The sequence below is a fragment of the Mesoplodon mirus genome (genome assembly GCF_964341445.2).
Source record: "Mesoplodon mirus genome assembly, chromosome: X".
Lineage (NCBI taxonomy): Eukaryota > Metazoa > Chordata > Mammalia > Artiodactyla > Ziphiidae > Mesoplodon > Mesoplodon mirus.
This window is the reverse complement of record NC_138981.1, coordinates 103,911,576-103,937,492: the sequence shown is the minus strand read 5'-3', so window position 1 is coordinate 103,937,492 and position 25,917 is coordinate 103,911,576.

Sequence of the window (25,917 nt, the reverse complement as noted above, 5' to 3'; positions counted from 1 at the left end):
AACATATGAATTTTAGGGAGACACAAACATTCAGACTATAGCAAAAAGAAAATAATAATATAGTACATAGTTCAGCTGGCTGTGTGCAATATTTATAGATGTAAATAGTAATTACTGATTTATCCATATATTGGGATAATAGGAAAAGAAGTGTGCACGTGTCCGTGTGTGTGTGTGTGTGTGTGTGAGAGAGAGAGAGAGAGGAGAAAGATTTTGATAACTAAATCTTCATACTAAATAGTATGAAATGATAATGCTTAAAGTTAAATATCAAGAAAAACCAATAAAACATTTTAAAATATGAAGGCAATAACAGAGGAAATAACTCTTGGGAATAGGAATCAGGAGTGATGAGGGCAGGTAGGAGGACTGCTGCTTTTATATATGTGCCTTGCAGTACTAGTAGTTGACTTTTTAAATCATGAGCACATATTGCTTTGGTAAAATTTTTAGATTTAAAAATAATTTCTTCCTGGCACTATTTCTCATTTTGCCTTGGATGCAGTAACTCAAAAATGGAAAGGTCAAGGCATGATTAGAAGAAGGAAAGGGATGGCATCTAACACACCTGTGTTGAATTATTACCCAGCAGTCTACCCTCACTATTCACACTTATTCAGTTTCTTCCAATACTAGATCTTCAATCCAGACTCACTGGGTTCTGGAGTCAGACAGACATGAGTTCAAATTATGTATGATGTGAAATCCAAATGCTCTTTTCCTCAGAACAGAGGAGACTGATAAATTACTACTATTGTTTTTTTAAGAAGGTAGGGCAAAGTCATTGAGCTCTGTTCCTAAAATTGCATATCTTCATTTAGGGAAAATGAGTAACATCTGGTGGTTTCCTCATTACATCCCCTTAATTTGGAAACACTGCTTGCTCACTTGCTTACTTGTTTGCTTACTCTGATATATGTGTGTCTCCACAGATAAATTAAGGAGAAATCTATCCCTTTGTATTCCAAAAATGGCAAAGGAAGTTGTAATTAGATTTCATTGATATAGTTTCCTCCCTAGGGGGAAGAAATAAAAAGAGGGTAGAACACTTTCCCTAGCTAGAATTTTCATCTTAAGCTCCCCACAGAAGTCTGGCTCTCAACTGGGGGCAGGAGGTAGTGGGGGAGGCCCTTTCATCAAATGAGTAATTCCAGCGGTGGAGTTCAGGACCATCAAGACAATTTTGAAGAGTCCCACCTTCAGACAGAAAACTAGAGGAAGTGTGGCTAATATCAGGATATTTGGGGGTATTTCATTTGATAGAGAATGATAGTAAAGCTCTTAAATGAGCGTTTTAAGTTAAAATGAAATACTTAGATGTGTATCTTTAAGATTCCCTGATGTGATTGTTTTTGATTAGCTAACCCTAGTCCTGATCATATCAGATAAGAGGGCCTTTCAATTTCCCATTGCAATGCCTCACCCCATCTCACACAGACACACCTACACACACAATGACTGACCTAGGCTCTCAACATTCTTTATGTTTCCCATATTTTGAGGTAACCAGTTCTGCCTGTTGCACTGTGAACTTCCTCCCACACTCTGCAGCTGAGTCTGTGCCTGCCTCAACCCCGTTATGCCAGTCTAATTGCAGATCTCAGTCTTTCCAAGTCTGCCCCTTCCTGTTTTAAAGATATAACACTAGTTCTGACCTCTGTGGTATTGCAGAATATATCTACTAGCCCTTCAAGCTCTTAAAGACAATCAACTCCTATCCACAGATGTTTTAAACTCTTTTTCATGTGTGAATTCACTACAGAAAAGCTGCATTTAACTTGGCTTTCTTTCAAGGAATGTAATTACTGGATTCATTTTATCCAAATACCATTATAACAAAAATACTCTAACTTGGATTATCATGGGGTTTGTACTTCCACTGCAGTGATTTTCAGACTTTAGTGTGCATAAGAATCTCCATAGGGGTGGCTAAAATGCATATTCCTGAGCCACATCCCCCCTCAAGAGATTAAGTCAGTAGGTATAGTGTGGAGTCCAGGAATCTGCAGTTTATCTAAGCACTCAGGTGATTCTAATGTCAGGGGTGCTGTGGACCACAATTTGAAACACCATGCTTACTAGCTTGTCAATAAAGCCCACATGGATCCACTCAAGTAATAGGAACACAAATTCTCCTTTCAAGTACTTTGAAGAATTGTATATAGAAGACTGTTTTTCCCCTCTGATGGCAAAGAGAAGGAAATCAAGAGCTATACTGCTGGCTCTGTCCCTTTAAAAAGCATCGCTATTCTGAAAATGGAATGTTTGCTTGCTTCCTTCACAAAGAAAAAGTTCTGCTTGCCGTGGGAGTAAAAGGTGTTATGATTGCAAAATGTGTGCTCACCAGACAAATTCTAGTCCTTTCATATGGCTTTAGACAATGCTCTCTCTTAACTGTTTGTACAGCACTTCAAAATCCTGAGGAGGTGGTTTCAGTGTGGGCTAATACCAGTGTTATTTAGAGAACATGCAAACAGAGTCAAGACAGAGCTGTTCAAGAGGACAGAACCGTGGCCTCCCCAGAAATAGGGACTTGCACTTGCTGGAGCCACCGAGTCATCATGGAGCACAGACTGCCCAGCTCTCTTAAAGGTGTGGGAAGTAAATTACTTCTCAGGCTCGAACACCAGAATCTGGCTCAAACACTCCATGGGATGCTCTCCTACTCCGGATTCTAGGCTCTTACTTCTCAGGCTCGAACACCAGAATCTGGCTCAAACACTCCATGGGATGCTCTCCTACTCCGGATTCTAGGCTCTCATAAGATCCCAGGCAATGAAAGAAATGAGAATTCATTGAAGCTCTGACACTTTGCTGACTCTATGGCGTTGAGCAAGTCTTTCACTGCTCTGAATTTATAGAATTAGGATGGTAGTGTTTACCTCACAAGATGGTGGCAAAAAGTTTAGTTTATGAAAATATGTAGCATAGTACCTGACAGTAAACCACTGCAACATTTATTTTTTCATTCCTACCACATAATTTGGTCTGGGGTCAATGCCACACCAATCCCTCAATGGCAGTGAGTATTCCCAGCCACCATTTAGCTCAGGGCAGCACCCTTTTCCAATGGACACTATATGCCATTTAATGTGGTTGATTTTATGGTCTAGCAGTTAAGAACAGTTGGGTGTGGTTGTCAGTTACCAGTGTGACAGAGTAGCAAGCAGGTAATAGATTTTAATGCTAATTGAGAATTCTTCTCTTTTCCTTAAAAATTCCATTTTGACTCACTTATTTTCACAGTATATTAATGAAGTTTAAAAATTATATATAGCAAATTCTGTATTTACCAATCAATTAAGGCACGGGCTCAACGGTGTAAGGGAGGCTTTGCAATTTTCTGAAAACCTGATGAATGCTATGAATCCTCACTCTTTCCTCTGGGAAAAAATATACATACACATCAAATTTCATAGTTTATGGAGATTCACAGACTCCCCACAGATCATCAATGAAACCCAGGCTAAGAAGCCCTGATATAAATATCATCACTCACCACTCTTTATCTAGTAAAATAGGAGCCTAAGACCCCCTAATCCTGAGAACAACATGGGAACTTCTCTGCGAAGGCTGTTAAAACCCCACAGAAGATTTGTGTGGGCTCCTTTAACAGACACTTGGGTTCTCAAAAGGACTACATACGGCATATGTCTAGGCAATGATGGGGTTGCCATGGTGAGGTGATTAAGAATTCAGTTTCATAGTTTAGCAAAAATGTCTTCCAGCTTCTGTAAATCAGGCAAAGACGGAAGGCAGGGTGGGGAGAATAGTCCAAGGAAAACGAAGTTTTCTCGAAAGGCCTCATCCAACCTTTAAGGGTCATGTTATCCACAGTGCTTAAGTCATATTGCAATTATGCTCGAAAAATGCTTCTGCTCCACTATCAGGCACTGCCCACCACCTTCCCGATTCTGCTTTTTCTAATGGGGATTTCAGAATATCAACTTGCCAGTGCTCCGATTCTCAGATATCAAGAGTCAAACAGTAAGAGTTCTATTTTTCGGGTGACAAGCAGCTGGGGGAGGCAAGGATGAAACAGGCAGCATACAGTAAATAACAGGAATTAGACATCAGGCAAAAAGCAAATGTAAACTACGTTCAATTAACTTCTATTATTACATATTTTTTAAACTTTCAGTGTAGGCATGGCATGGTTATTCATAACCCTGCCTCCTACAGAGAGGTATGTTTTAAGGGTCGGAATGCAGTATCGTTCAGATATAAAGATAACAATCCTGGCCTTCTCCCAAGGAAACGAATGCAGAGTTGCTCCTCCATAAGAATCATCTCCACTCCTTCAACCCTTGTGATTAAAGATATGCTTTTAAGAGAACAATGTAAAGTCAGGAGTGCAATTTGTGGCCAAAGAACAAGACATATGTGGCTCACATATGCTATGTATGTGGTTTATATGCATGCCCTTGACCTCATTAGCACAAGTCTGTCCTCATCAGCCTCATCTGAGGAATCAAATGCAAACACAGGATTTGTTACTTTTGCTAGAGAGGGATGATATCCAGGGAGAAAATTAAAGAGGTCAATGGTAGCTCTGGGGGAAAAAAAAAAAAAGGTGACTTTTAAATTAATTGGTAAATAATGAATTGAAATAGGCAAGAAAAGGAAAAGTTGAAAGAGAACCTTAGAAATGAAAAAATGGGACTCATCCTGTTCTAATACTCAGCTAACATAGGAAAATAGCTCTCAGCTTAGTATCTTCAGCAATGAGATCCAATGAAGGTACCCAAATGACAGTTATGTCACCTGTTCATAAGACTTCAAGGATAAATATAAACTTTTCCATCAATAAGTAAGTTAGGCTTTCAAGTTCTCAGGGGTTGGTTCTGCATTTTCTGCTCTTCTCTGGCTATATTCTCTTCCTAAAAGACCTCATCTAGTCCCACAGCTTTAAACACCATCAACACACCAATTATTCTCAAATTTATTTCTCCAGACCTGACTTCCCCCAGATCTGTATGCTCAACTTCCTACTTAATCACAATTCCCAGGGTAACTAATAAAATAACCAAAATACATACAGAAAAGGAAATGAGGAGGGAATCAAAATGGTACAATAGGAAAGAAATACAAAAGAAGGAAGTATTGGAGTAATTAAGGAACAAAAATAATAGAAGCAATACAGAAAACAAATAGCAAAATGGCAGAAGTTTTCCTTAATAATCTTTCCTTATCAATAATCAGTTTAAATGTAAATGTTAAACTCACCTATTAAAAAACAGATTGGCAGTGTGGATTTTAAAAATGATTCACCTATATGCAGACTCACTTTAGATCCAAGACAGAAATAGGTTGGAAGTAAAAGGATGGAAAAAATATATTCCATGCATACAGTAAACAAGAGAAGTTGAGTGACTATACCAATAGCAGACAAAATAGACTATGTCAAAAATTGCTATGAGACAAAAAAAGACATTATATATTGGTAAAAGGGTCAATTCATCAAGGAGATATAACAATTACAGACATATGTGCACAAACAAAAGAGCCCCCAAATATACAAAACAATCACTGACAGAACTGAAGAGAGAAATAGTTCTACAATAATAGTTGGAGACTTCAATACTCTACTTTCAATAATGGATAAAACATCTAGACAGAAGATCAATAAGGAAATAGAGGACTTGAGCAACAGTATGAACCAAATACACCTAACAGACATACAGAACACTCCATCCAACAACAGCAGAATACACATCCTTCTCAAGTGCACATGGAATATTCTTCAGGACAGACCATATGTCAGGCTACAAAACAAGTCTCAATAAATTTTAAAAGACAGAAGTCATACAAAGTATTTTCTCTGACCACAATGGAATTATTCTAGAAATCAATAACAGAAGTAAAACTGGAAAATTCACAAATATGGGTAAATTAAAACAACACACTCTAAAACAACCAATGGGTCAAAGAAAAAAAATCACAAGGAAAATCAGAAGATACTTGATACAAATTAAAATGAAATCACAGCATACCACAACTTATAGGAGGCAGTGAAAGCAGTGCTCAGAGGGAACTGTACAGCTCTAAATGTATACATTAAAACAGGAGATCTCTCTCAAACCAATAACCTAACTTTATGCCTTAAGACGTTAAAAAAAGAAAACAAAACCCAAGGCTAGCAAAAGAAAGGGATAATAGAGCACAGATCAATGAAATACAAAATAGAAAATAAGAGGGGATCAATTAAACCAAAAGTTAGTTTATTGAAAAGATCAACAAAATTGACAAACCTTTACCTAGACTAAGAAAAAAGTAGAGAAAATCCAAATAATGAAAATCAGAAATACAAGAGGTGACATTATTCCAAAACTTACAGAAATAAAAAGGATTATAAATGAATACCATAAACAATTTTATGCCAATAAATTACCAGGCTACAAAATTAAATGAAATAGAAAATATTAATAGACCTATGACAAGTAAGGAGAATGAGCCAATAATCAAAAACCTCTCAACAAAGAAAGTCCAGGACCAGATGACTTCACTAGTAAATTTTACCAAACATTTAAAGAAGAATTAACATGTATCAGTATCCTCTTCACTCAAGAATTATTGATCTTTCAGTTGCAATAACATACAAAGTTCCCTCCTGTCATGCATTCCAATTCCTAGAATCCTCTTCTCCCACATCTTTAAATAACCAGCTCATCCTCAAATCTCAGCTTAATGTTTCTCCTTCATAGAGGCCTTCCCAAATCATGCTAATAGATCCCCTCTACTTATTCTTTGTCACAGTATGCTATTTATTTCAGCACCCTTATACTGAAATTAACCTTCCTTATCTGTTTACCTTTTGATCTTATGTCTCCCTTCCCACTAAATTGAAGTGCCATGAGGGCAGAAGCCTTGTTCATCTTATTTTCAGTTGTATAGCCAGAGCCTAATGAAGTACCTAACAAACAGCAGGCAATCAGCAAATTCTGGTGAATTAATAAAGAAAATACTTTAATATCTAAGGATTGTATAACCAGTGACTGAAAATTTGGCACAAGAAATAACTACGTTTCAAGTTAGTATTGCAGCAAACTAAAATATATTAATCTCTGATGTGTTCCATCTTTCTCCAATCTTTTGAACATATAGATTAAATATTCTCCTAAAAATTTAAGATGAAGAATGATTTTTTCTAACTGCAGCTAAATAGTATCCTTTGGCATGACTCTAGATAACCAAATATCATATTCCCTTTAAGGAGGTCAAAAAAGACCAAACTATTAATGCTTTATTTGAACATAAACTTATGATGATAAATAAGTCATTCTAGATATTATTAATAAGTAACAGTACACATGTATTAGTATTCCCTGAAGGGAGATCCTGAATAGTAAGGCACTGCCTGAATGTTACATATAGGCATATCAGTCCAAGATATAGGTGTATTCTCAGTCTACATTCTCACAGGAGACCCAGGCCACATTGAAATGAGAAAAGGGTGACAGCTTCATCAAGTTGGTTTGCCTGATTTTTTAAACACCAATTTAGATCTCTAAAAATTGTTACCCACAATCATCTAATGGCCAGAATTTGGGGACAAATGTCTTACAATCCCATGTCTCATAAAAAAAATAACCCCAAAATTGAGTTGAGGTACTTGTACTACTATGCAGTTGCCAAAAGCTAAAACACAATCCAACTCTACACTTTAGAGGTCAGAAAAGGAGAAAACAAGAGCCATTAAATACTGTCAGCAGTTAGGACCCATCCACATAGCTAACATGTATTGAATGCTTACAATGGGCCAGGGTTTTTTAGGCATTTGTAAAATTTACTGCATCTAAATCTCACAATAAGTCTAAGAGGTAGGTGCTACCATGATGCTCACTTTACCACTAAAGAAATCAAGACTCTGGAAGGTTAGATAACTTGCCAAAGGCTAACAAGTACTTAATGGAAAAGCCAGAAGTTGAAGCCATATAGTCTGACTCCAAGGTTAGAGCTATTAACAGTTAGGCCATAATGCTCAAAGGAAAAAATTATCTAGAGAAAAAGAAATTCTATTGAGAATGTAATCTCAAAAATCACATAATTTCTGAATAAGTTTATTGAACCAACATCCTGACTCTCCTTATTCAATGCCATTTAAATCTGAAAGTTCTCTTCATGGTCCTTAATAGTATTATTTAAAGGGGATATGGGGACTTCCTTGGTGGTCCAGTGGTAAAGAATCTGCCTTCCAATGCAGGGGATGCGGGTTCAATCCCTGGTTGGGGAACTAAGATCCCACATGCCATGGGGCAACTAAGCCCACGTCCCACAACTACTGAGCCTGTGCACCTCAACTAGAGAGCCCGTGTGCCACAAACTACAGAGCCCATGCGCTCTGGAGCCCACGCCACAACTAGAGAGAAGCCCGCATGCCACAACTAAGACCCAACACAGTCAAAAATAATAAATAAATTTAAATTTAAATTTAAAAAATAGAGCAGATATGGATACGTATCTTAATGTGTCAATGTTCACTCAGCTGGTTTATTTGATACGTACAGACACTAGGTAGTCCTACCCCTACTTTTCGGTCCCTTTTCCAACTGAGAGTCCCAAGCAACAGGTGTTAAGATGCTGGCTGATGAAAAAAACCATAATTTCATGTTGAAAGAGATGAGGAGAAAATTCTATGAACAATAAAATAGTGATCACATTTCCAGGAAAGTAGCAAATCATTTACCCTTAGGTTATGGTCATACCCTTGTTGTGGTCATAAAGTCTGCCAGTTAAGACACTATTTCAGTAACTTTTGTAGCCTTGGAATACAGTTTATTATTGACCTCAAAGCTAATCACTGTATGTATCTCCACTCTAATAAAAACCACTTCAGGATAAGTATAAGACTTATGTCTTCATTTGCTGTAAGGATAACTCAGATGCTACAGGCTTCCAACTTCTGTTTCTATTTCCACCTTGGTTAAATGCCGTATCTTTTCTCCTGAGATAATCATATAAGCCATTAATGGGTGCCACCTCAGGAGGAACCAAAGGTTGAAATACAACACAAGGCCTCTTCTGCAGTCACCCACTAGCATTAGAGAACCCATTAATCTTAAGCAGTTCTGCTTTTCCTTCAGCAAGATAAAGGACTTCCCACTTCTAAGGAGGTCAGGGATAGGATGAAGTGAGAGGCAGGAATGATTCTTATCTAGTAACAAGAGTATTTATTACCTAGTAAAAAAAATTCTTGTTTATTGTAATTGTTCTAAAGCTACATCTGCATCAAAAAGGTATTCAGTACCTAAAATAGCTATATCTAATTGTTCCCTGAACTTCTGGTTCTGTGATAAGATGGAGGAGTAGATGCACTTAGTACAATTAGCAACCCTGGACATTATATATAAAAAACAGGGACTTCAGTGGTTAAGAATCTGCCTACCAGTGCAGGGAACACAGGTTTGATCCCTGGTCCGGGAAGATCCCACATGCGGCAGAGCAACTAAGCCCGTGCACCACAACCACTGAGCCTGTGCTCTAGAGCCCACAGGCTACAACTACTGATGCACACACCTAGAGGCCGTGCCCCGCAACAAGAGAAGCCACCGCAACAAAGAGTAACCCCCACTCGCCACAAGTAGAGAAAGCCCATATGCAGCAAAGACCCAATGCAGAAAAAAAAAAAAAAAAAAACAAAAAAAAAAAACCCACACAGGACGACTCTGGAAGGTAGAGAGGAGAAAGACCATAGGGACTCTGAGACTCAAGGAATGGCATGGTGTTAAATTCTCTCCCTGAGTTTTCTTTTTGCCTAATACACCCTGGATTGAGTGCAGTAGAAGCCTGCAACCAGGACACATCAATGTGTGCAGACTAAAAATGCTCCAAGGAAAACCTACTCTCTCTAGCCAAAGGACCAGGATAAAAGCAGCCTAGTAAGACAGAATACTTTTAGACAATAATCACCCTACTCCAGCCAAACACCATGGGGCAAAAACTGTGCTCTCACCCCAATCCATGACAGCATAGGCTAAGTAGGAGACCTAGACTTTTAGCTTTACAAAGCTATAACTAGGCACCTCTTCCCCTCTGCCAGGGTGGTGACAGAGAAGGCTGAGTAGATAGCCAGGACTTTCATTCTTGCCCAATGGTAAGGAGGCCCCCTTCTATGATGACAGTGGAAGCCATGTCAAGTACAGTAATGAGGCACCCCTTCCCCTTCCAGCCAGGGTGGTGTCAACAGAAGCCTAGTGGGGACTTGAAATTCTACCCCTGCCCAGAAGTAACAAGGGGCTCCCCCACTTGGAATGCTGAAGGTGGCCAAGTGGAAAACATGGACTTCCATCCCTAACTGGCAGTAATGCGGCAGAATTCTGTATCTGGTAAAAATATCCTTCATGAAAAAGGGAGAAATCCAGGCTATTTTTAAGGAAAATTAAGAGAATTTGCCATCAGCAGACCTACCCTAAAAGAATGGCTAAAGGAAATTCATGAAGCAGAAAGGAAATGATAAATCTTGGAACATCAAGAAGTAAGAAAGTATAATTAGAAAAGCAAAAAGCTCAGTAAATACAACAGACCCTCCTTTTCCTCTTGAGTTTCTATACACTAACAATGAACTATCTGAAAAGGAAAGAAAACAATCCTATTTACGATATCAAAGCAATAAAGTACATAGGAATAAATTTAAACCAAGAAAGGGAAAGATCTATAAAACACTGATTTAAGAAACTGAAGAAAATGCAAATAAATGAAAAGGTATCCCATGTTCACAAATCAGAATATTGCTAAAATGTACATACTACCCAAAGCCATTTGTAGATTCAATGCAATCTCTCGAAATTCCAATACTGTTTTTCACAAAAATAGAAAAAACAATCCTAAATTTGTATGGAACCACAAAAAATCCAAAGAGCCAAAGTAATCTTGAGAAAGAAGAACGATGCTGGAGGCATCACACTTACCGATTTAAAACTATTTTACAAAGCTGTAGTAATCAAAAATAGTTCGGTACTGGCACAAAAATAGACACAGACCAATAGAACAGACTTGAGAGCTGAGAAATAAACCCACACATACATGGTTAACTAATACATGACAAGAGAGCCAAGAATATACAATGGGAGAAGGACAGCCTCTTCAATGAATGGTACTTGAAACACACCAAAATGCAAAAGAATGAAACCAACTGCAAAAGAATGAAGCCAGACCCCTGTCTTATACCACTCATAAAAATTAACTTGAAATACATTTAAGTACTTAAATGTAAGACCTGAAACCATTAAACTCCTAGAAGAAAACAGAAAAGGCTCCTTGACATGGGGCTTGACAATAATTTTTTAGATATGGTACCAAAAACACAAGAAACAAAAGCAAAAAAATCATCAAGTGGGATTTCAAACTAAAAAGTTTCTGCACTGCAAAAAAATTGATCAACAAAATGAAAGGGCAACCTACAGAATGGGAGAAAATATTTGCAAATCATCTATCTGATAATGGGTTAATATCCAAAATATGTAAGGAACTCACAACGCCACAGCAAAAAAAAAAAAAAAAAATCCTATTTAAAAATAGGCTGGACCAAGAAAGACATACAAATGGACAACAGGTACATGAAGAGATGCTCAACATCACTAATCATCAGGGAAATGCAAATGAAAACCACAATGAGATATTATCTCACATCTGTTAGAATGGCTACCATCAAAAACACGAGAGATAAGAAGTGCTGGCGAGGATATGGAGAAAAGGGAACCCTTGTGCACTGCTGGTGGGAATGTAAGTTGGTACAGCCACAGCAGTATACTATAGACAACAGTTTGGAGGTTCCTCAAAAAATTAAAAATAGAACTACCATATGATCCAGCAATTTCACTTCTGGGTATATATCCAAAGGAAATGAAATCAGGATCTCAAAGAGATATCTGGACTCCCATGTTCATTGCAGCATTATTCACAATAACCAAGATATGGAAACAACCTAAGTGTCTATGGATGAATAGAATAAGAAGGTGTGATATTTTACACACATACACACAGAAATATTATTTGGCCACGTGAAAGAAGGAAATCCTCCCATTTGCAACAACATGAATGGACCTTGAGGGCATTATGCTAATTAAGTCAGACAAAGAAAGACAAACATATGATCTCACTTATATGTGAAATCTAAAAAGGCCAACCCCATAGAACAGAGAGTAGAATAGTTCCTGACAAGTCTGAGGAGTGGGGGAAATGGGGAGATATTGGTCAAAGCATACAAACTTGCAGTTATAAGATCAATAAGTTCTGGGGACCTAATATGCAGCATGGTAACTATAGGTACAATACTGTATTATATACTTGAAAGTTGCTAAGGCAGTAAATGGTCTCATCACAAAAAAATGGTAATTATGTGAGGTGATGGTGAAGTGTGAAGTAGCCCTACTGTGGTAATCATTTCACAATATATATGTGTATCAAATCATGTTATGCAACTTAAACTTACACAATGTTATATGTCAATTATATCTCAGTAAAGCTGAGGGAAAAAGTATAAGAAGGGAGGGAGGGAGGAAGAAAAGAGAAAAAATTTGAAGAGATGAATCTGTAGGAAACAGTTTAAAAAAAATCCTAACAAAAGATCTGATTTTAATTGGGTCAGTCAGATAAATTGCTGTGAAGCAATTTATCCTTCAGAGACAAAGAGAGCCCTGCCAAAACAACTATTATTACAGGATGCCTGTGCCTATGCTCAAGGCTGTGTCCTTTAAGGAGTATCAGAGGCTTCATACTATGGGGAGGAAATACATTTCATTCAAATGATCCCGTTAGCCATAAACAAACAACAAATAAGTATAACAAGCTGCCACCCTCAAGGGTGGGGAGGAATGTGGCCCAGTAACCAGAGTTACTACAATATATTACCTAAAATGTATTTTTTTTTCCTTGGGAATGAGACAAGATATGCAAAGAAACAGTAAAGTCTGACCCATGGAGAAACAAGCAGGCAACAGAAATTGTCTGAGAGTGAACCAATGTCAGATTTCATGGATAAAGGTTTCAAAGTAGCTATTAGAAACATACTCAAAGTACTAAAGGATACCATGCTTTAATAAGCAAAGGTATGATGAAAATGTCTCAACAAACAGAGACTCTCAATAAGACAGAAACTATAAGAAAGAACCAAATGAAATTATGAAACTGCAAGTATGATAATTAAAAGGAAAATTTTACTAGAGGGGCTCAACAGTTGATCTGAACTGACAGAAAAAAGAATCAGTAAGTTTGAATACAGATCATTGTTATTTGCAATCCAAATAACAGAGAGGAAAAAGGAAGAAAATGAAAAGAGCTTCAGAGAAATATGGGACCCCATAAAGTACACAAACCTGCATGCAACAGAAATGCCAGAAGAGACAAGAAAGAATGGAACAGTATAGAACAGGGAACTCTACTTAATGCACTGTGGTGACCTAAATGGGAAGGAAATCCAAAAAAGAGGGATATATGTATATGTATAGCTGATTCATTTGGCTGTACAGTAGGAACTAACACAACATTGTAAAGCAACTATACTCCAATAAAAATTTTAAAGAATGGAACAGAAAAATAATATTCAAAGAAATAATGGCTGAACATTTTCAAATTTGATGAAAAAACCAATCTACACATCCAAGAAGCTCAATGAATTTCAAGTATGATAAAAGCAACCAGATTCACAGAAAGACACATCATAGTAAAAATGCTGAAAGCCAAAAAACATGGAGAAAATCAGGAAATCAGTAAGAGAAAAACAGTGTCACTTATAAGGAAACCCCAATAAGATTAATAGCTGACTTGTCATCAGAAACAATGGAGGCCAGAAGGTCAAGGAAAAACATATTCAAAGTGCTCGAGATAACAACAAAAAACTGTCAGCCAAGAATCTTATATCCTTCAAAGCTATCTTTGAATGAATGTGAAATAAAGACATCCTTTGATCAACACAGAGAATTTGTCACTAGTAGACCTACTGTACAAGAAATACTAGACTGAAAGCAAGTGACCCCAGACAGTATTTCCAATCCACACAAAAAAGCAAAAACCACTTGTAAAGGTAATTATGTTATTATAAAAAGCTGTATAAATGCATATTTCTTTCCTTTCTTCTCTTAACCAGTTTAAAAAGCAATTTTAAAATATATAATTGCACTGTTGGACCTATAACATATAGAAATGTAATATATTTGCCAATAACAACATAAAGGAGGTGGTGGGGAGCAAAGCTGTATTAGATTAAGGAAATTAGATGGCAACATGGATCAACAAGAATAAATGAAATGGGAAATAAGGTTAATATAACAAAAGCTATAAATATATACATGTTCTCCTCACCACAGTTACTTTAAAAGATTTAAAATTGTATAAAGTAATAATTATAGCACTGTGTTGTGTTTTTAACATGTAATAGGTATAGCAATAATAATCACAAAAAGAGGAAAAAGAGGACTGAGCTACACAGGAATAACATTTCTATATCTCATTAGAATTAAGTTAGTATAAATCTCCAGCAGATTCTAAGTTAAGATCTATACATAAGCCTAAGAAACCACTAAGGAACCATGAAGGAAATAATGCAAAAGTATAAAAAATTTTAAAAGTTAAAATTTTACATTAGAAAATATCCACTTAATGCAAAAGAAAGCAGTAAAATGAGGAATAGAGTAACAAAAAAAGCATGGGGCATATAGAAAACAAAAAAAGTAAAAATCATTTACATGAAGCAAATTATATCAACAACATAATCAAAAGGCACAGTTTGTCAGAATGGGTAAAACAAGAAGATCTAACTACATGCTGTTTACAGGAGACACACTTAAAATTCAAAGATATAAATAGATTGAAAGTAAAAGGATGGAAAAAGATATGCAAAAAGCAACAGTAAGAAAGCTGGAGTGGCTATACTAATATCGGACAAAATAGACTTTAAAACAAAAAGTGTTTGAGATAAAGAGGGTAATTTTATAATGATAAAAGGGACAGTCCATGAGGAATATATGACAATTATAAACATATACACCTAATTACAGAGCACCAAATTACATGAAACAAAATCTCACAGAAAAATAAGGGAGAAATACACAATTCTACAATAATACTTGGAGACATCAATAATCCACATCCGATAATGGATAGAACAAAAAGATATTAACAAGGAAATAGAACTGAACAACACTATAAAACAGCTAAACCTAAAGGACATATATAGAACACGTCTCCCAACAACAGCAGGGTATACATTCTTCTCAAGTGCACATGGAATACTCTCTAAGACAGACCATATGCTGGGCCATAAAACAACTCTGAATACCTTTAAAAGGATGGAAATCATGCAAAGTATTTTTTCTACCACAAGAGAACAAAATTATAAAATCAGTAACAGAAAGAAATTTGGTATGTTCACAAATATGTGAAATTAAACAAAACACACCTAAATAACAAATGGGTCAAATAAAAAATCACAAGGGACATTTGAGATGAATGTAAAACTTATGGGATCCAGTGAAAGCAATGCTTAGAGAGTATTTTATAGATGTAAATGCCTAGTTTTAAAAAAGAAGAAAGATCACAAATCAATAAGCTAATCTTCCACTTTAAGTCACTGGAAAAAGAAGAGCAAACTAAACCTAAAGTAAACAGAGGTATAAATAAATAAATAAATATTAGAACAAAAATAAAGAAAATAGACAGAAAAACAGCAAAAAAATTAATGAAACCAAGATTTGGTTCTCTAACAAGATAACAAAATTGACAAACATTTAGCCAGGCTGATCAAAAGGAAGAAAGAAAGAAAAAAAAGAGACAAGGCTCAAGGTTCTAGAATCAGAAATAAAAAACGTAGCTGCTATAGATTGCATGTTTGTGTCCCCCCCCCCCAAATTCCTATGTTGAAACCTAATCCCCAGTGTGATGATATTTGGTGGTGGGGCCTTTGGGAGGTGATCAGGTTACAAGAGCAGAGCCCTCATGAATGGGATTAGTGCCCTTATAGTAAAAGTAACCCCAGAGAGCTCCCTTGCCCCTTTCTGCCATGTGAAGACACAGCAAGAAGATGTCAGTCTACAATCCAGAAGAGGGCCTTGCCAGAACTTGACCGTGTTAGTTCCCTGATCTCAGACTTCCGGCCTCCAGAACTGTGAGAAATAAATGTCCACTGTTTATAAAGCCAGCCAGGTACTTTGTTATAGCAGCCCAAGCTAAGACAGTGATATTGCAGAAATACACAGGATTATGAATAATATGAACCACTGCATGCCACTAAATAACAGATGAAATGGATAAATTCCTAGGAAACACAAATGACCAAAACTGACTCAAGAAAAAAATAGAAAATATGAATAGACTTTTAACAAGAAATTGAATCTGTAATCAAATCCCTCCCACTAAAGAAAAGCCCAGGACCAGGTGACTTTATAGGTAAATTCTATCACATACTGAAAGAAGAATTCATACCAATTCTTGAAAAACTTTCCCAAAATAGAAGAGGGAACATTTCCCAACTTTTTCTATGAAACTGTTATTACATTGATACCAAAAATCAGATAATGACATCATGTGAAAAAAAAATCTACAGACCCGTATCTCTCGTGAATATAGACTCAAAAGTCCCCAACAAAACTACTTTCAAACCAAATCCATCAACATATAGAAAGAATTATACACCATGACTATTTAACCCAGGAATACAAGGATATATTAACTTCAAAGAAAATGACTATACCATATGAACAGAATTTTTTTAAAAAAGTATCATCTCAATAGATGCAGAAAAAAATTGAAAAAATTCAACACATTTTCATCTCAGAAACCCTCAAATAGGAATAGAGGGGAGTTTCCTCAATCTGATAAAAGGCATCTACAAAAACCCCGCAGCTAGTATCCTACTTAATCAGAGATAGAGAGGACATTATAAAATGAAAAAATGTCAATCCACCAAGGTGACATAACACAATGCCAATGTTTATGCCCCAAACAACAGAGCTGCAAAATATCTGAAGCAAATACTGACAGAAATGAAAGAAGAAATAGACAAACAATTATAATGGAATATTTCAACACACCTGTCTGAAAAACTGACAAAACTAGACAGAAAGTCAACAAGAACATAGAAGAATACAACACTATCAACCAGTGTCTAACTGACATTTATAGAACACTCCAGTCAACAATATACATTCTTATCACATGCACATAGAACATATATCAAGATAGACCACATCCTGTGCCAAAACAAATGTGAACAAATTTTTTTAAATTGAAACCATACAGAGTATGTTGCCCAACCACTCTGGAATCAAACAGAAATGAGTAACAGAAAGATAACAGGAAAATTTCCAAACACTTAGAAACACATCAACATACTCCTAAATAATCCTTAAGTCAAAGAATAAGTCTCAAAGGAATTAAAATACATTGAGTTGAATGAAAATGAAAATAAACATATCAAACTTTGAGGGATACAGGTGAAGAAGTGCCGAGAGGGAAATTTATAGCACTAGATGCTTATACAGTAGTCCCCCCTTATCTGTGGTGGATGTGTTCCAAGACCCTCAGTGGATGCCTGAAACCATGAATAGTACCAAACTCTATATATGTTTTTCCTATACATACATACCTATGATAAAGTTTAATTTATAAACTAGGCACAGTAAGAGAAGAATAATAAAATAGAACAATTATAATATACTGTAATAAAAGTATGAAGGTGGTCTTTCTCTCAAAGTATCTTATTTTACAGATTTAATGCCTTTTCCATCTTAACTAAGCACTTATCATGCACAGTGGCTGTAACTTTTACAGTTTGAGTTGTAACAGCAAAACTAGCACAAATTTTTCTTTCTTCACAATTTCACAGATAGAAGATTCATTCTTACCGTAGATCTTAGCAACCTCAGCACATGACTTTTTCCTTTTCTTATCAAGTCAAAAACTTACCTTTTCACTTTTCTTTTGAAGTGCTTTCAGAAAAAGCACTTTACAGCTTCTCTTTGGCATATCCAGATTGCCAGGATCACTACTCTTGCACTTCAGGGCCACTATTAAGTAAAATAAGGGTCATTTGAACACAAGCACGTGGATACCATGACAGTCAGTCTGATAACTGAGGCACCTACTAAGTGACTAATGGGCATGATGTGCTGGACAAAAGTATGGTTCAGGTCCTAAGCGGGAAGGTGTGAAGTAATCACACTACTCAGAACAGCTCCCAATTTAAAACTTATGAATTGTTTATTTCTGGAATTTTCCATTTAATATTTTTGGACACAGGTAACTGAGCACAGGTAACTGAAACCACAGAAAGTGAAACTATGGATAAAGAGGAACTACTGTACTAGAAAAGAGAAAAAGCCTCAAACCAATACCCTAAAGCTCTAACTTAAACTGGAAACAAACACAAAAAGCAGAAGGAAGGAAGCAAAGAGTGAAGTCAGTGAAATAAAAAACAGAAAAACAATACAGAAAACAAATGAACCAAATCTGGTTATTTAAGAAGATCAATAAAATTGACTAAACTCTAGCAAAACTGACAAGAAAAAAAAAAGATACTTCAAAGAGAATAATATGGATAAATAAACACATGAAAAGATATTCAGGGCTTCCCTGGTGGCACAGTGGTTGAGAGTCCACCTGCCGATGCAGGGGACACGGGTTCGTGCCCCTGTCCGGTAAGATCCCACATGCCGCGGAGCGGCTAGGCCCGTGAGCCATGGCCGCTGAGCCTGCACGTCCGGAGCCTATGCTCCACAACAGTGAGAGGCCCGCATACCGCAAAAAAAAAAAAAAAAAAAAAGATATTCAACATCACTAGGAATTAGTGAAAAGAAAATTAGGACCACAATGAGATATAACTACACACCTATGAGTATACTAAAAACATTTAGTTGTACTCTTTAAGTCAGTGAATTTTATGGTATGTAAATTATCTCAAAGCCTTGAAAATAAACAAAATCAAGCAACATCCCCTTCAAAATTGTGATAATTCCAAATGCTGGTAAGGATAAGTTGTAACTGGTCTCTCATCCTTTGCTGTTGGGAATGTAAAAATGATACAGCTACTTTCCAAAATAGTTGGCAGTTTCTTTAGGAAAAGACAAAAAAAACTAAGCATATGTTTACCATAACACCCAGCAATCACACTCCTCAGCATTTATCTGAGAGAAGTGAAAGCTTAGGTCCACATAAAAACCTATACACAACTGTTCATAGCAGCTTTACTTGTAATTGTCAAAAAACAGAAAAACAGAAAATTTCCCTCAATAGGGGAATGGTGACAAACAATGGTAAATTCATACCATGGAAGACTAGTTAGCAATAAAAAGAAATGAAATAGATGCATGCAACTTAATAGACTACAAGGAAATTATGCTGCATATAAAAAAGTCAATCTCAAAAGGTCACATATAATTCCATTTATAAGAAATTTTCAAAATGACAAAATTATAGAGATGGGGAACAGATTAGTGGTTTCCAGAGGTTAGAGACATTATGGGAGATGGGAGTGTGTGTGACTATAAAGAGGTAGCACAATGGAGATTTTTGTGTTGCTAGAATAGTTCTATATCTTGATTGTGTTGCGATCATAAGAATCTACACATGTGAAAAAATAGCATATAACTATGCACACACATAATACCAATTTCCTGGTTTTAATATTTTACTGTAGTCATTTAAGATGTAACCATTGGAGGTCACTGGGTGAAAACAATCAAGACCTTTCTGTACTAATTTTAAATCTTCCTGTAAATCTTTAATTATTTCTGAATAAAAAGTAGAAAAAATAAAGTTCCCTGTATCAAATTTGCCTTGTCAAAATGTCCCACTTCATAGCTGGCTTAACCATGAACTAGGATTGTCAACCTCTGTTTCATCTCCTCTTACTTATACCTTCCCTACCACCACATTATTAGCCTCATTGATTGCCCCATCTCTAGGCTCAGTCTTGTCCTACTTTAGACTTATTTAGACTGGAAGCAAGCAGGATTAAATGCCTTGGTCCATCTATTCCTTTCCTCTTCTCTCCACTTGTCCACTCACCCCAGTGAGGCTTGAGAATAGTCACTCTACAAAGTCTTGAATCTTTCTACCCCACTGCTAATACTACTACTAGCTATACTTTCCTAAAATTCTACTGCCTGCCAGATGCTTTATATACATTAACTCATTTAATTCTCACCACCACATTCTATGAGTGAGGTACTGTTTTACCCGTTCTGTTTTTTTTTTTTGAGGTACACGGGCCTCTCACTGCTGTGGCCTCTCCCATTGCAGAGCACAGGCTCCGGACGCGCAGGCCCAGCGGCCATGGCTCACGGGCCCAGACACTCTGCAGCACGTGGGTTCCTCCCGGACCAGGGCACGAACCCACATCCCCTGCATCAGCAGGTGGACTCTCAACCACTGCGCCACCAGGGAAGCCCTATCCCTGTTTTACAGATGAGGAAACAGAATCATGCAGAACAAGTTCCTTGCACAAGGACATTCAGAAAATTGGTGGCAGAACTGGGATTCAAACCCAGATACTAAAGCTATGATCTCTATTGTTAGAACCACAAGGTTCTCTAGTGCTGACTGATACGTTTCCATGTTTCCTCTCAAGTCACAGCTCTCTCCAGCTACTCAGTCCTCAACCTACAACTTCAGTCTCTACCACTCCTCTTGCTCTGGCCAGTCCCTTGACCCCAAGTCTCATCCTGGGGGCCACCCATGGAAAGAATGATATGATGTATGAAAGTGCCTAGCAATAGTAATCCCTCAACAAGTAGTATTTTTTAAATTATAATTTACCTCATTTAATATTTACTGCAATCCTACTAAGTAGGCATTATTATTTCCTATTTTACAGCTGAGGAAACTGAGGTTCAGATCAGTTAAGAAACTTGTCTAAGATCATAGAATCAACAAGTGATAAAGTCAATATTCTCACCTAAATTTCTGGCTTTAGGCTCATGCTCTTTCCAAAACTGAGTCTTCACCAAGGCCTTGCACTGGAATTATCTGAGGAAACTTTTTCACAGTATGTTTTCCTGGGCTCACCACCAGAGACTGAGTCAGTATGTTTGGACTGAGACAGTACTTTGAACAAGCTCCCCAAGTAATGCTGATGTGAAGAACCATTGCATTAAACTTTCATAATTCCTGGTATTTTAATCACTAACCAAGTGTCCAAATGTATATCATCTAATCTATAATTGTCCACCTTCTCCACAGAAAGGTCATGAAAGACTGTCAGATTCTCTACTGAGATCTGGGTACATCACAGATAAATCATATATACAGTAACATTTCCAGAACCCTCAAAATTATCATTTAAAAATAAAAATTTCCATGACTAAATAATATTCCCCTTTGGGAGTTTCACAATCTATGGTAGCCTATCAAAGTCTCTGAACAGTACTCCAGTTAAAGAAAAAAAGACAACTTTGTTTAGCACAGTATTTTATAACTTATTGGACCATAAAACTCCTTTATTATGTGGAATGCCAATTCATGGAACACAGAAATGTTGGCTTACAGAGTCCCACTTATCTAATAGCTGAGTCTAGAAACCTTATCACAGAAGTAAAAGATACTGCTGTGACTTATTTCATGACTACTTGAATTCTCCCTAAACATGCTCCTCTCTCATCTTCCCTTTCTCGATAAATGATATCACCTTCCATCTGAATGATCAAGGCAAAAAGCTTAGGCATCCTTCATTTATCATCTTTTTCCTTCTTTACACACAAATAATGGGAAAGACTTATAAATTCTACCTACACATAATATGCTGAATTTTTCTACTTCTATCTCTTCTTCTGTAACAACCCTAGACTAAAACACCACAATTCACTTCAAAATCCTCCTAATTGGTCTCCCTGCCTCCACTCTTTCCCCACTACAATCTACAGTTGAGCCTTGAACAACATGAGGTTTAACTGCGTGGGTCCATTTATTCACGGATTTTTTTCAATAAATACATATTACAGTACTACAAGATCTGCGGTTGGTTGAACCTGTGGATGCGGAACCATAGATATGGGGGGCCAACTATAAATTATATGCAGATTTGACTGCATAGGAATCAGCACCCCTGACCCCCATGTTGTTCAAGGGGCAACTGCATTTTCCACTCAGCAACCATATCATGTCACTCCACTGCTAAAAACCAAACAGTGGCTTTCTATTACATTTTCCAAACTACTTTCAATGACTTTTTATGGCCACACGGTCCTACATAACTGGCCCCTGCATACCTCTCACCCCTTACTCATTCTGCTCTGGTTACACTACCTTTGGTTCTATTAAGTTAAACCATATGAAACTGCCTTTTTTGTAGTTAACTCTGTCCCACATGTCTGTAAATAGTTCTTTCATTAAACTCTCTTCACTTAATCCCTTTGAATGTTTCATCCATTTCCTGTTGGAACCCTGACTGATAACTGTCTTCTTAGTCAAACTAAGCAGGACCCTGTGGGGCCCTCCTGGTTACAAGAGCCTTTCTGTGTCCTCCGTTTCTTGTTTGTAAGAAAGGGACTCTCAGCCTCCTAGACCTTCCCTGAGTTCCAAAGGTCAGTTTCAAAAAGTTACTAATTAGGAGAGTGAGGAAATGCAGAAAGAAACAGTGGTACAGCAGCTATAAAGCAGAGTCCTACTTCCTCCTCAAGGGCTGTACATAACAATCTGGTACACATCTCTGAGTTGTTCTACAGGAAATAAGGCCCCATCCGGGTGGAGGATGGTAACGTCAGGCTGAGCACAAGCACTGGACCCCAAAATGGTCAGAACCAGAAGGCTGATGATTGAGATTCCTGGAACATCACCCTGTTATCTCACCACCAACCAATCAGAGGAAGGTCACACACCCTGCAGCCCTCCCCGCAAATTTTGCCTATAAAAACTCTTTCCCGGTCCCGGGATCCAGGGGCGGCTTCCCTGGGAGAACGCACGGCGCGCCTCGGGCTGGTGCAACGTCACGCCGACCTCTGCCGCTGCAGGCCCGCCCCGCACTCCGTGCCCCTCCCTCCCTCCCGGCCTGAGTGAGCCAGAGTCCCCGAAGAGGCTGCTCCTTTAACCCTGTCCTGTCTGAGCGAAGAACAGACGCCCTCCAGCGACCTACACGCAGAGGCGGGGCCAAATCCAAAGCTGAGACCCAGGAGCTGTGAGAACAAAGAAGAGAAAGGGAAACCTCTCCCAGCAGCCTCAGAAGCAGCGGATTAAAGCTCCACAATCAACTTGATGTACCCTGCATCTGTGGAATACATGAATAGACAACACATCATCCCAAATTGAGGAGCCAAGAGTCAGTGCTGTGCCTCTGAGGTGGGAGAGCCAACTTCAGGACACTGGTCCACAAGAGACCTCCCAGCTCCACATAATATCAAACGGCGAAAATCTTCCAGAGATCTCCATCTCAACACCAGCACCCAGCTTCACTCAACGACCAGCAAGCTACAGTGCTGGACACCCTAAGCCAAACAACTAGCAAGACAGGAACACAACGCCACCCATTAGCAGAGAGGTGGCCTAAAATCATAAAAAGTCCACAGACACCCCAAAACACACCACCAGACGTGGACCTGCCCACCAGAAAGACAAGATCCAGCCTCATCCACCAGAACACAGGCACTAGTCCCCTCTACCAGGAAGCCTACACATCCCACTAAACCAACCTTAGCCACTGGGGACAGACACCAAAAACAACAGGAACTACGAACCTGCAGCCTGCAAAAAGGAGACCCCAAACACAGTAACATAAGCAAAATGAGAAGACAGAAAAACACACAGCAGGAGAAGGAGCAAGATAAAAACCCACCAGACCTAACAAATGAAGAGGTAATAGGCACTCTACCTGAAAAAGAATTCAGAATAATGATGGTAAAGATGATCCAAGATTCTATTTCCCAGATCCAAAATCTTGGAAATAGAATAGACAAAATGCAAGAAACAGTTAACAAGGACCTAGAAGAACTAAAGATGAATCAAGCATCGATTAAAAACACAATACATGAAATAAAAAATACTCTAGACGGGATCAATAGCAGAATAACTGAGGCAGAAGAACGGATAAGTGAGGTGGAAGATAAAATAGTGGAAATAACTGCTGCAGAGCAAAATAAAGAAAAAAGAATGAAAAGAACAGAGGACAGTCTCAGAGACCTCTGGGACAACATTAAACGCACCAACATTCGAATTATAGGGGTTCCAGAAGAAGAAGAGAAAAAGAAAGGGACTGAGAAAATATTTGAAGAGATTATAGTTGAAAACTTCCCTAATATGGGAAAGGAAATAGTTAATCAAGTCCAGGAGGCACAGAGAGTCCCATACAGAATAAATCCAAGGAGAAATACGCCAAGACACATATTAATCAAACTGTCAAAAATTAAACACAAAGAAATCATATTAAAAGCAGCAAGGCAAAAACAACAAATAACACACAAGGGAATCCCCATCAGGATAACAGCTGATCTCTCAGCAGAAACTCTACAAGCCAGAAGGGAGTGGCAGGACATAATTAAAGTGATGAAGGAGAAAAACCTGCAACCAAGATTACTCTACCCAGCAAGGATCTCATTCAGATTTGATGGAGAAATTAAAACCTTTACAGACAAGCAAAAGCTGAGAGAGTTCAGCACCACCAAACCAGCTTTACAACAAATGCTAAAGGAACTTCTCTAGGCAAGAAACACAACAGAAGGAAAACACCTACAATAACGAACCCAAAACAATTAAGAAAATGGGAATAGGAACATACATATCGATAATTACCTTAAATGTAAATGGACTAAATGCTCCCACCAAAAGACACAGAGTGGCTGAATGGATACAAAAACAAGACCCATCTATATGCTGTCTACAAGAGACCCACTTCAGACCTAGAGACACATACAGACTGAAAGTAAGGGGATGGAAAAAGATATTCCATGCAAATGGAAACCAAAAGAAAGCTGGAGTAGCAATTCTCATATCAGACAAAATAGACTTTAAAATAAAGACTACTAGAAGAGATAAAGAAGGACACTACATAATGATCAAGGGATCGATCCAAGAAGAAGATATAACAATTGTAAATATTTATGCACCCAACATAGGAGCACCTCAATACATAAGGAAAATACTAACAGCCATAAAAGGAGAAATCGACAGTAACACACTCATAGTAGGGGACTTTAACACCCCACTTTCACCAATGGACAGATCATCCAAAATGAAAATAAATAAGGAAACACAAGCTTTAAATGATACATTAAACAAGATGGACTTAATTGATATTTATAGGACATTCCATCCAAAAACAACAGAATACACATTTTTCTCAAGTGCTCATGGAACATTCTCCAGGATAGATCATATCTTGGGTCACAAATCAAGCCTTGGTAAATTTAAGAAAATTGAAATTGTATCAAGTATCTTTTCCGACCACAATGCTATGAGACTAGATATCAATTACAGGAAAAGAGCTGTAAAAAATACAAACACATGGAGGCTAAACAATACACTACTTAATAACGAAGTGATCACTGAAGAAATCAAAGAGGAAATTAAAAAATACCTAGAAACAAATGACAATGGAGACACGACGACCCAAAACCTATGGGATGCAGCAAAAGCAGTTCTAAGAGGGAAGTTTATAGCAATACAATCCCACCTTAAGAAACAGGAAACATCTCGAATAAACAACCTAACCTTGCACCTAAAGCAATTAGAGAAAGAAGAACAAAAACATCCCAAAGTTAGCAGAAGGAAAGAAATCATAAAAATCAGATCAGAAATAAATGAAAAAGAAATGAAGGAAACGATAGCAAAGATCAATAAAACTAAAAGCTGGTTCTTTGAGAAGATAAACAAAATTGATAAACCATTAGCCAGACTCATCAAGAAAAAAAGGGAGAAGACTCAAATCAATAGAATTAGAAATGAAAAAGGAGAAGTAACAACTGACACTGCAGAAATACAAAAGATCATGAGAGATTACTA